Below are 9776 nucleotides of genomic sequence, written 5' to 3'. Positions count from 1 at the left end.
TAGATGGCAAGGTTTGCTTTCTGGGCTATGACTTTGGCAATTTAAATCATTGTGTTAATATGTGAATCCTTCACTTCTGTATTCAAGGGATTTAATCTGGTTTTAATCCTTCTTTCAATACCTGTAATGCTCTCAAATATAACAGGCTCTAATCCTGGGCTGACCATCAGACCAGCTACAGCACGGGTGTACTTGCAAGCGTGTGCAGGAGGGTTATTTCTCTTCAAGAGAAACGTTTTTTGCTTTCAGGTCTTTTGAGTTCTTAGCATCTGTGCTGAGACTAACAAGTTTTTTATTTTGGAAGGTGTTTTTGTGTCTGTGAAATACTGAAATATTTCTGGTTAATTATGTATAGACTGCTGCGTGCGATGGCAATATCAGCTGCTGCTGGTTTCTAGCTGTGAAATACTGGTTGAAACTGTTTTGAGTGCTTTGGCTATACACAGTAAATGGGACAAGGACGCAGTATTCTTATGTCTAGAACCTGAAGAGGGGCAAGCTCCCTTTATGAAACCCAGAAAATGAACCACTGGTGAGCAGAAAAGTGCCTGAACCTCACCAGTAACACACCTTGAGGAGAGAGCTATTGCTGAATGCCTTTTCTTTGCTGATTTTTGTGTTGGTTGTGCTTGCAGAGAAACACCTGTGTCTGCTCAAGAGTCATGGCCAGAAACTCTTCTGAGGAGTTGCTCCCTTGTTAGGAGAGGTCAGGACTGACTGCCGGCGCTTCAGAATGTGCCTGGAAGACGAGGTGCCCGAGGAGTTGGGTGGTGCGAGGTTTTAGGCAGCAGCTGAGAAGTAAGGTTTGGGAAGCAAGTCTGGGGCTTTGTTGCTTAAATTCTAAATGTAATCAAAGTACACTGGAACCCGAAGGAAGGCTGTTTATTGGACTTCAGCCCCAGACTAGTAAAGGTTGACTGCGGAGAAAAAGGTACTTACATGTGTTACAGAATTCTTAGTGATTGATATCTAACTTAGTCCAAGTATTAGTTTTCTAGGAATAATTTTTAGTAATTACTATAAAACAGTATGTAACTTTAAAACCAATTTTAATTGCTATCAAAAAATCTTGTCCCTATCATGAAAACAAGCCTTAATTAATCTCTCAAAGTGAATTGCAGATGCATCCAGGCAGTTGTCAGTAGTAATTGTAACCTACTTCATTTAAAAAAAAAAAAGAAAAGGAAAAAAAGAAATATACCAAAAAGTAACATCCCTGTGGTCAAATTAGGAATTAGAAGCTTTAATTAAAACAAGATTAAATACAAAATGCTATTTCTTCTGCAATGGTTTTCCTTCAAAACTCACTATAGTGGAATTTATGGAGTTTTATAGAGTCCTGCTAATATATTTATAGAAGTGCAGAAGACCACCAGTGAATAACGGTTCTTTCTCTAACAATTTATGTATTTTTACATTCCATATATTCCAGTGCTACACTTCTTAACACCAGTACGGAATTTATTCTTGAAGTGAAACTACTGTGCTGCTGTTCATGTCTGGTGACTGTTCTCTTAACTTTTCATGGTGCCCACCTGAGGGTCTCCAGCTTTGGTAATTAGCAATGCTTGGTATCGTTAGTACTCATTCTTTTGTCAGAATTCATTGTAAACCCACTCCGTGTAAGTTAAAATGGCACTGTGGTGTTTCTTTGGACAAAACCAGACTGTCTGGGAGCAAGCACTTTTAAAAGCGGTTTGTCTGCGGGTTCAGCCCCCACGCTCTGGCCGTGAGCGGAGCCTGCGCTGGGTTTGCGCTGCTTGGGGGGGGATGCCCACGCAACACGGGGAGGCCCCTGCAGACCGGGGCGTTAACGTGGCAGCTTGCAACACCAACCTCCAGCAGTTGAAGGGTGTGAACGGGGCGACGCATCTGAATTTCACGCTGGTAAAATGCTTTTGCAAGTGGCCTGCTTCTGCACAGGGCTCGCGCTGCGGCGCGGTGTAGGTACGCCCCTGCGGCTGTGTCGCTTAAGAATTTGTACTGAGTTTGTAGATGGGCTTTGCTGTCCCGTAGCTGTAATCTTGGTTAGGGCTGGTTTGTGTCTAAGGAGCTGCGGAGCTGTGAGCTCGGAGCTGCCTCGGCAAAGGGAAGGATGCGTGGGTGGAGGCTGCCTCTCTGTGGCAGGAGAGCGAACACTGCACAAGCGGGGCTGGCCTGCCGTCCCCTCCCGGCTCAACGGGAGCGAGCTGGGAAATCTGCAACTACATAAAACATGCTTGGAAATGATTTCAGCCATATGGCCACAACCTTAATTCCAGGGACTGCTAGGGAGCGTGCCTTGTATGCTGCTGCTGCCTTGCAGGGATAACTCTCGCCCTTCTGTAGGAATACGTGGTGCCTCTGCCTCTGGAATAGACTGCTGCTACTGGGGGGGAGGAAAAATGGTTTGGCTTTATATGGAACGGAAGAGACACAGTGGGCGCGTAGTTTACCAACTGTCGTGGTTCAGCCCCAGGCAGCAGCTCAGCACCACGCGGCCGCTCGCTCGCTGCCCCTGCCCCAGTGGGATGGGGGAGAGAATCGGAGGAGTGAGAGTGAGAAACACTCCTGGGCTGAGATAAGAACAGTTTAAGAATTGAAATAAAGTAAAATAGTAGTGATAATAGTAACAATATAATAATAATAATAATATCCAAAGCAAGTGCTGCACAATGCAATTGCTCCCCACCCGCAGACCGATACCCAGCCAGTTCTCGTAAAGAGATGAAGATGAGGTCGGTAAATTCATCGAGGGATGAAGTAGGCAAGGGATGATAAGTGCTGGTGGAAGTTACGTGGTGGATACCTGTAACCAGCGCAGATGCTGGTTCTTATTTCAGCTTTCTGTATGCACGCTCACACACGCACGTTGCCCTCTACAAATACGTTTTCTTGGTGCTCTTCCCAAAGTTGCTCCTCTTTCCTGCTAATGGAAAAGCACAGACTGACTTCCTTAACTCTTTCTGTAAATTAGAATGACTTGGGCAGTGCTGTTAGGTGGTGTTCCCAGACCTCTGAAGTTGAATGTGGGGAGGCCTGGGGTCGCTGGGAGACATCCAAGGAAAAAATGTGTGTTTTGCACAGAAGGGGAAAAAGGCCATGAAGTGTCGGAGCTACAGCCTGCCAGGGGAGGAGGTAAGTGCGGGCTTGAGCTTTTTTGGCTGCTGCAAGGTGGCATGTCACTTCTTACTGGTGGAGAGGTATTTCACATCGGTGTTTGTGTGCAATGAATGTAATGTGACTTATATTCTGCTTGTTTGTATTTTTCTTTTGCTTTCTTTTCCTTGCTTGTCCCAAGATTTCAATTAGATTCTTTTTTCCTATATTTTAGGGTATAAGGAAAAAAAAAAATTAACCATGAAGATGGCCAAATAGGAACAGGTTGCCTTGAGAGGTTGGGGCTCTCCATCCTTGGAGGTGTTCAGGACTCAACTAACTAATCTCGGAGCAACCTGACCTGATCTGAGCTGCTTTTAGCAACAGGTTGGGCTAGGTGACACGCAGAGGTCTGTCCTGTCATTAGTCTCTGCTTTTGAATGATGGTAGTGGAGTGCTAGCGGATAGTGAAAAGTGCAGTGAACGGAGCGCAGAACAGCACCTACGGCTCCCTCCGAGTGGCCAAAATGAGAGTCCTGCAGTGATGAGCTGCTGTATGGTTTTAATGATATTGAATAATTTTGCCTAACCAGGTAACTGCCACCCGCCTGTCACCGCTGTGCCTGAGTAAGAAATACTTTGGAAACACTATGAAGTATTCTGGTTTTTAAAGCCGAGTGCCGCAGAGCTGAGAGAGGTAATGCAGTATCGTTTTTAAATTAAAAATTAATCTGGCAATATGTGAACATTGGTTAAAGGCTTCTGACAGTCCAAGGAGAAATTTGATGTGGTTAACGATTTTAATTACGGAAGTATTTCTCGGAAAGTCGTCACCAAGATACAGTGTCTTATTCCATAGCGCTGAGGCGAGGAAAGCAGTGACTTTTTTTGGTTTTTTCCTTCAAGCTGTGGTTCCAGGCAGCTGATTCAGATGAGACTGTCGAGCTCCCCAAAAGCAATCGATGAACATGGGTCTAAGGAGCCTGGTTTTGGCTCATGCCTGACCGTGACTTCCCTCATCTTCCCGAAGCGAGTGCATCCCGCTCTGCCGCAGCAGGAGTGAAGAGCGTCGTGAGTGCTGTGCAGCTTCGCTCAGGGGAAGTCGCGGTCTTCTCCTGCCCATGTTTACCTGCTCTGCGCTGATGTGTGTGCTCGGGGGGCAGAGTCCCTTCCCAAGCCAGGCAAACATGTGGGAGTGGGCTAATAAAATTCAGCGGAGAGGAGACAGATGTTGGTGCAGTCCTTAGCTCCTCCGTCGCAGGAGAACTTGCATCGCACTGTTGATTCAGGGTCTGTAAGTCCTTCGGCCACATGGCAAGCGTTTACTGTTCTCTGTCGCGCTGTAGTTGTGATTTTAGTGTTCTCTGTCGCTGTGATCTGTGCGGGTGTGAAGTATTTCGCCCTGTTGTCCTGGTTTGGGCTGGGATAGAGTTAATGTTCTTCCCAGGAGCAGGCACAGTGCTGTGGTTTGGATTTAGGAGGAGAATAACGCTGATAACATGCTGATGGTTTAGTTGTTGCTCAGTGCTGCTTATGCCAGGCAAGGACTTTCCAGCTTCCCCTGCTCTGCCAGGGGCACAAGGAGCTGGGAGGGGGCACAGCCAGGAGAGCTGACCCCAACTGCCCCAAGGGCCATTCCATCCCATACGGCGTCATGGGCAGTATAGAAACTGGGGGGGTTGGCCGGGGAGCAGCGATCGCTGCTGGGAACTGGCTGGGCATCGGTCGGCGGGTGGGGAGCAACTGCATTGGGCAGCACTTGCTTTGGATATTGTTATTGTTATTATCATTATTATATTGTTATTATTATTTTACTTTATTTTATTTCAACTATTAAACTGTTCTTATGTCAGCCCAGGAGTGTTTCTCACTCTCACTCCTCCGATTCTCTCCCCCATCCCATGGGGGCAGGGGCAGTGAGCGATGGCTGCGTGGTGCTGAGCTGGGGCTGGGGCTAACCCATGACACCTGTACAAAACTGTTTATGCCCAGCCACACCAGCAGTCGTATTTCCCCTGACATTATTGCTTGTGTACAGAAATGTTTAAAAACTTGAATAAGGGGGTTCCTGGTGTGTACTGGAGAAAAAGACCTCCCCTTTCTGCATGTGCTGAAGACCTTGGGTGTAACAGGACCGATGCCTTGGTGGGACTCCGAGCTTCAGCTGAGCTTCTAGTTTCCTGAAAGCCTAAACAGGGAGGGATGACATCCAGCGTGTGCAATTCTGCCTTGGGCTCATTGAAAGAAAGGCTGGCAGTGCCCCCTCACGTTGGGTCCCACCAGGCACTGTCCCTACAAGGGCTCTTCGAGTGCCCGGCGCCTCGGTGTGCCTGGGCAGCCCGGGTTCAGGTGGGCTCCCGGGCCTTGGCACACGTGGCCGAGATGCAGAACAAGCTTTGATTTGGCTGGTTGCTCTGGTCTCGGCAGTCTTGGGCAAAAGTGAGGTGCAAGCGAGAGGTGAAGGTGTTGCTAGCACTCGTGATCAGAGATGAGCAGAGGCTGGTAGGACACAGTTCATGGTTCATCGGAGCAGGTAAGCAGGTTGCTGTGCTTCGTAGCCTTTTACTCTCAAAATGCTTCTCCCGCTGACCCATTTCCCATCTTATTTTCCTATCTTAAATTGAGATCTATGTAAGTGCCTGTCTTCCTCAGAAGATGTGAAGGAAGGGGGAAGGATGGTTCAGAGACTTGCAGCCTCTTCCCTTCAAATCTACAAAGACATCCTGTAAAATTGGAGGAGGAAGGTGCAGCCTGAGTTCACATGTTGAAAGGGTACAGGTTGACCAGTTCTAACTGGTCAGGTTCTCCTCCATGAAAGAAAAATGTGTTTCTGAGGGAAGATGCTTCCTCCATGACCTGCAGGAGCCCTGAACGTGAGGTGAGGCAGCGGTGGGTCTGGTTGTGTGGTCAGCCGCCCCTCAGGTGGGCTGTGCCCAAGTCCCCGGCTCTGGCTCGCAGCGGCACACACGGTAAAGCCGACCCAGCGAGGTGTGAGGGCGGGGCATGGGCTGGCCCTGGGGGGCTGCAGAAAGGCTGGGTTCATCATCACCTCAGCGCTGGTCCCTTCCCGTGTGCTCCCGTGTCCGTGATAAGTGCGACAAATTCCACAGGCTCTAGACAGTTTCTTGAGATGAGTTTTCAAAAAAAGCCACCAACTTTTGCCTCTACCAAGTCATTTCATTGAATAGAGGCTACGGCAGTACAGAGCCTTTCCTTGCCAGTGCCGTGCCTACTTTAGAATTAAGCTTGCTGTGTTATTTTTAGCAACAGTCAAGGTTTACCTTGAAGACAAAATCTATGGAAGCCACTGCCGCGCATTGCTGGTTTTGAGACCTGATGGAGGGTGCACCTTCAGTCAGCACGTTCTTCTGCAGCGTAATCATCTGGAGAAGAACAGTTAAAACTTGTACAATGGTGAGTGGTTAAATGTAATGCACGTTGATGTGTGTCCTTGGTGCTCTGGAAGGAAAACCACCTTGTCCATGTCTAGTAAGGCCACACTGTAAAGGTGAATCTGGAGCTGCGAGTGCAGAGGCTGAGCATCATGGTCAGTGTATTGAAAAGCACGGGCTTTGGGTAAAAAAAAAAAAAAAACCAAAAAAAACCAAAAACCAACCCAACCCTAAAGTGTTCTGCTACGAGAGCGCCAGCAGCAGTGCCCATGGAGGGGTGCAGAGCGGGCCCTGTCGGGGCTGCAGCAGGGTCCCAGATCGGTGGGACCTCCATGGCCGGGGAGGGTGGTGTGGGGGGAAGAGAACAAAGTGCAGCGTGATAGAATCATAGAATTGTTTAGGTTGGAAAAGGCCTTCAGAATCATCGAGTTCAACCATAAACCTAACACTACCAAGTCCACCACTGAACCATGTCCCTAAGCGCCACATCTGCACATCTTCTAAATACCCCCAGGGATGGGGACTCCACCACTTCCCTGGGCAGCCTCTCCCAGGGCTTGACAACCCTTTTGGTGAAGAAATTTTTCCCAATACCCAATTCAAACCTTCCTTGGCACAACTTGAGGCCATTTCCTCTTGTCTTATCGTCTGTTACTTGGGAGAGGAGCCCAACACCCCCCTCCCTGCCCCCTCCTGCCAGGAGCTGCAGAGCGATCAGGTCTCCCCTCAGCCTCCTCTTCTCCAGGCTGAACACCCCCAGCTCCCTCAGCCGCTCCCCACCAGCCCTGTGCTCCAGACCCTGCCCCAGTGCTGGGTTCCTGCAGCATGGCTCGCGGGTCCTCATTGCCCAGGAGCTGGTGGCCACCGGTGCTCATGAGTTCGTAGCTCTGCGGCTCACCCGCTGTGGCTAGCAGGTTCGCAGCGAGCTCTCTCGCATGTTGCTGTATTGTTTTTTTTCTTTTTTTTTTTTTAAAGTTTAAAGCTAAAATTGTAGGTAGCTGTTTACAAAGGCAAACTTGGACTCTTCAGCTTTTTTTTTTTAAGCTTACATGTTGGGTAGTAATAGCAATGAGACCCACGGTTGCTGGTAAATCCCCCAACTGGCTGTTCTTGGGGAGCACTGCGCGATGCCCGGTTGTATTGGAAAGGAAGATGTCAGTGATCAATGGGGCAGTCCTAGCTTGGGGGGTGGCACATGAAGCGGCAGCGCGTGGTGGGGTACGGAGGGAGGCAAGCGGGGAAAGCTGGGGCCGAGGGGGACAGAAAGGACGTCCCCAGGGCCAGGGCAGAGAGCTGCGTGGCTGGGGGGCCGGGGAGCAGATGCAATGGAAACCGAGGTGGTGGGGGGAACGGGGGGCCCCTGCTGAGCCTCCTGAAGAGGGGGTTCCCAGACCCCACGCATGGCCCGGGCGAGGGGTGACGCCAGCCCGCGTGGAAGCGGGGTCACAGCTGATGGAGTGGCCCTGAGAGCCCGGCAGTGTCACGCGTGCCTCCCGAGGAAGGACAGGCAGGCAAGGTTTCCTTGCAGCTCGGAAGATTTGGCAGAAATGAAGAATGCAAACGTTAGGCTGGCTGAAGCTGTCATGAAGACTGAAACCCTTAAATGAGCCGAGAGATGTTCAGGTGCCCAGCAGAATCAGTCTGGCACTTCTGCCCGCTCAGCGCCTGGGACGGTCCGTCAGCTGAGCTGGCTTAACCCTGGCCCGTGCTTTTTGGGATGCCGGTCTGCCTGCCAGCACGGTGCTCCGAGAACTTGCTTTTGTGCAGACTGCTCTTGTATTCCAAACCACTGCTGGTTACGGCACAACTTTCAGTGTAATTAAGTGATGGTAACAGAATTAGAACCATGGAACCATGGAATGGTTTGGGTGGGCAGGGCCCTTCAGAGCCCACCCAGCCCAGCCCCTGCAGTGCCAGGGACAGCTTTAACCAGCCCAGGGTGCTCAGAGCCCCGTCCAGCCTGGCCTGGGATGGTTCTGGGGATGGGGCCTCCACCGCCTCTCTGGGCAACCCCTTCCAGTGCCTCACCGCCCTCACTGTAAAACATTTCTTTCTTATGGCCAGTCTGAATCTATTCTTCTGTAGTTTAAATCCGTGTCCTTGTGCTGAGGGCCCCAAGCTGGGCGCAGGGCTGCAGGGGGGGTCTGCCCAGAGCGGGGCAGAGGGGCAGAATCCCCTCCCTCGCCCCGCTGCCCACGCTGCTGGGGATGCAGCCCAGGATGGGGTTGGCTTTCTGGGCTGCCAGCGCACATTGCCGCCTCATGTCCGGCTTTTCACCCCCAGCACCCCCAAGTCCTTCTCCTCAGGGCTGCTCTCCATCCCTCCATCCCCCAGCCTGTGCTGATACCGGGGGCTGCCCCGTCCCAGGTGCAGCACCTTGCCCTTGGCCTTGTTGCACCTCATGAGGGTCACACAGCCCCACCTCTCCAGCTTGCCCAGGTCCCTCTGGATGACATCTCGTCCTTCTGGCGTGTCAACCGCACCACTCAGCTTGGTGTCATCTGCAAACTTGCTGAGGGTGCCCTCGATCGCGCTGTCTATGTCATGATGAAGATATTAAACAACACTGGTCCCAGTACAGACCCCTGAGGGACTCCACTTGTCACGGGTTTCCATTTGGACATCGAGCCGTTGACCGCAACTCTTTGAGTGTGACCACCCAGCCAATTCCTTATCCACCAAACAGTCCACCCGTCGAATCCGTATCTCCCCAATTTAGAGAAAAGGATGTTGTGGAGGACTGTGTGGAATGCTTTACAGAAGCCCAAATAGATGGCATCCATCGCTTTTCCCTGACCTGCTAACACAGCCACTCCTTCATAGAAAGCCACCAGGTTGGTCAGGCAGGACTTGGCCCCGGAGAAGCCGCGTTGGCTGTCAGAAAGGAGGACTTCTGCGCCGCCCGGGAATCGAACCCGGGTCGCAAGAATGGGAATCTTGCATGATACCACTACACCAGCGGCGCCTCGGCTGTGGCATTGCATGGGGGCCGGGATGGAAGAGCCGGTCCTCAGCTGGTTTGGTTTGGGCTGGAGATGCTGCGTTGCGTTTTATCCACAATGTGATGTCCAGGCTGAAGGTACGATATCCACTGTTATGGATGGAGACCTGTGATCCTTAACACCCCTGTGGCCGCTGGGTGAAGGGGGAACTCCTAATATGTGATGCGAGAGAGCAGCAACAGCGTGGCCGTTCTGCCAAAAACGGGTGAAAAGCCGATTCCTGGCACCGTTCCCGCTTGGTATGAATTCTAGCTCCTTTCCCGTTATTGTATTATTAAATGTGATTGTTTGTACGTGTGTGAGG

The 9776-nt window shown here is 50.8% G+C and overlaps 1 non-coding gene across 1 annotated transcript; it reads right to left on the bottom strand.

Annotated features, from left to right (window-relative positions):
- Positions 1 to 9364: 9364 nt before the first annotated feature.
- On the bottom strand, positions 9365 to 9435 carry TRNAG-CCC (transfer RNA glycine (anticodon CCC)). The gene has a single exon. It is a non-coding gene; the product is annotated as a tRNA-Gly (tRNA).
- Positions 9436 to 9776: the final 341 nt, after the last annotated feature.

The sequence above is a fragment of the Pelecanus crispus genome, chromosome 10 (genome assembly GCF_030463565.1).
Source record: "Pelecanus crispus isolate bPelCri1 chromosome 10, bPelCri1.pri, whole genome shotgun sequence".
Lineage (NCBI taxonomy): Eukaryota > Metazoa > Chordata > Aves > Pelecaniformes > Pelecanidae > Pelecanus > Pelecanus crispus.
The sequence above is the reverse complement of the archived record's forward strand: the minus strand, read 5'-3'. Positions and strand labels throughout refer to the sequence as shown.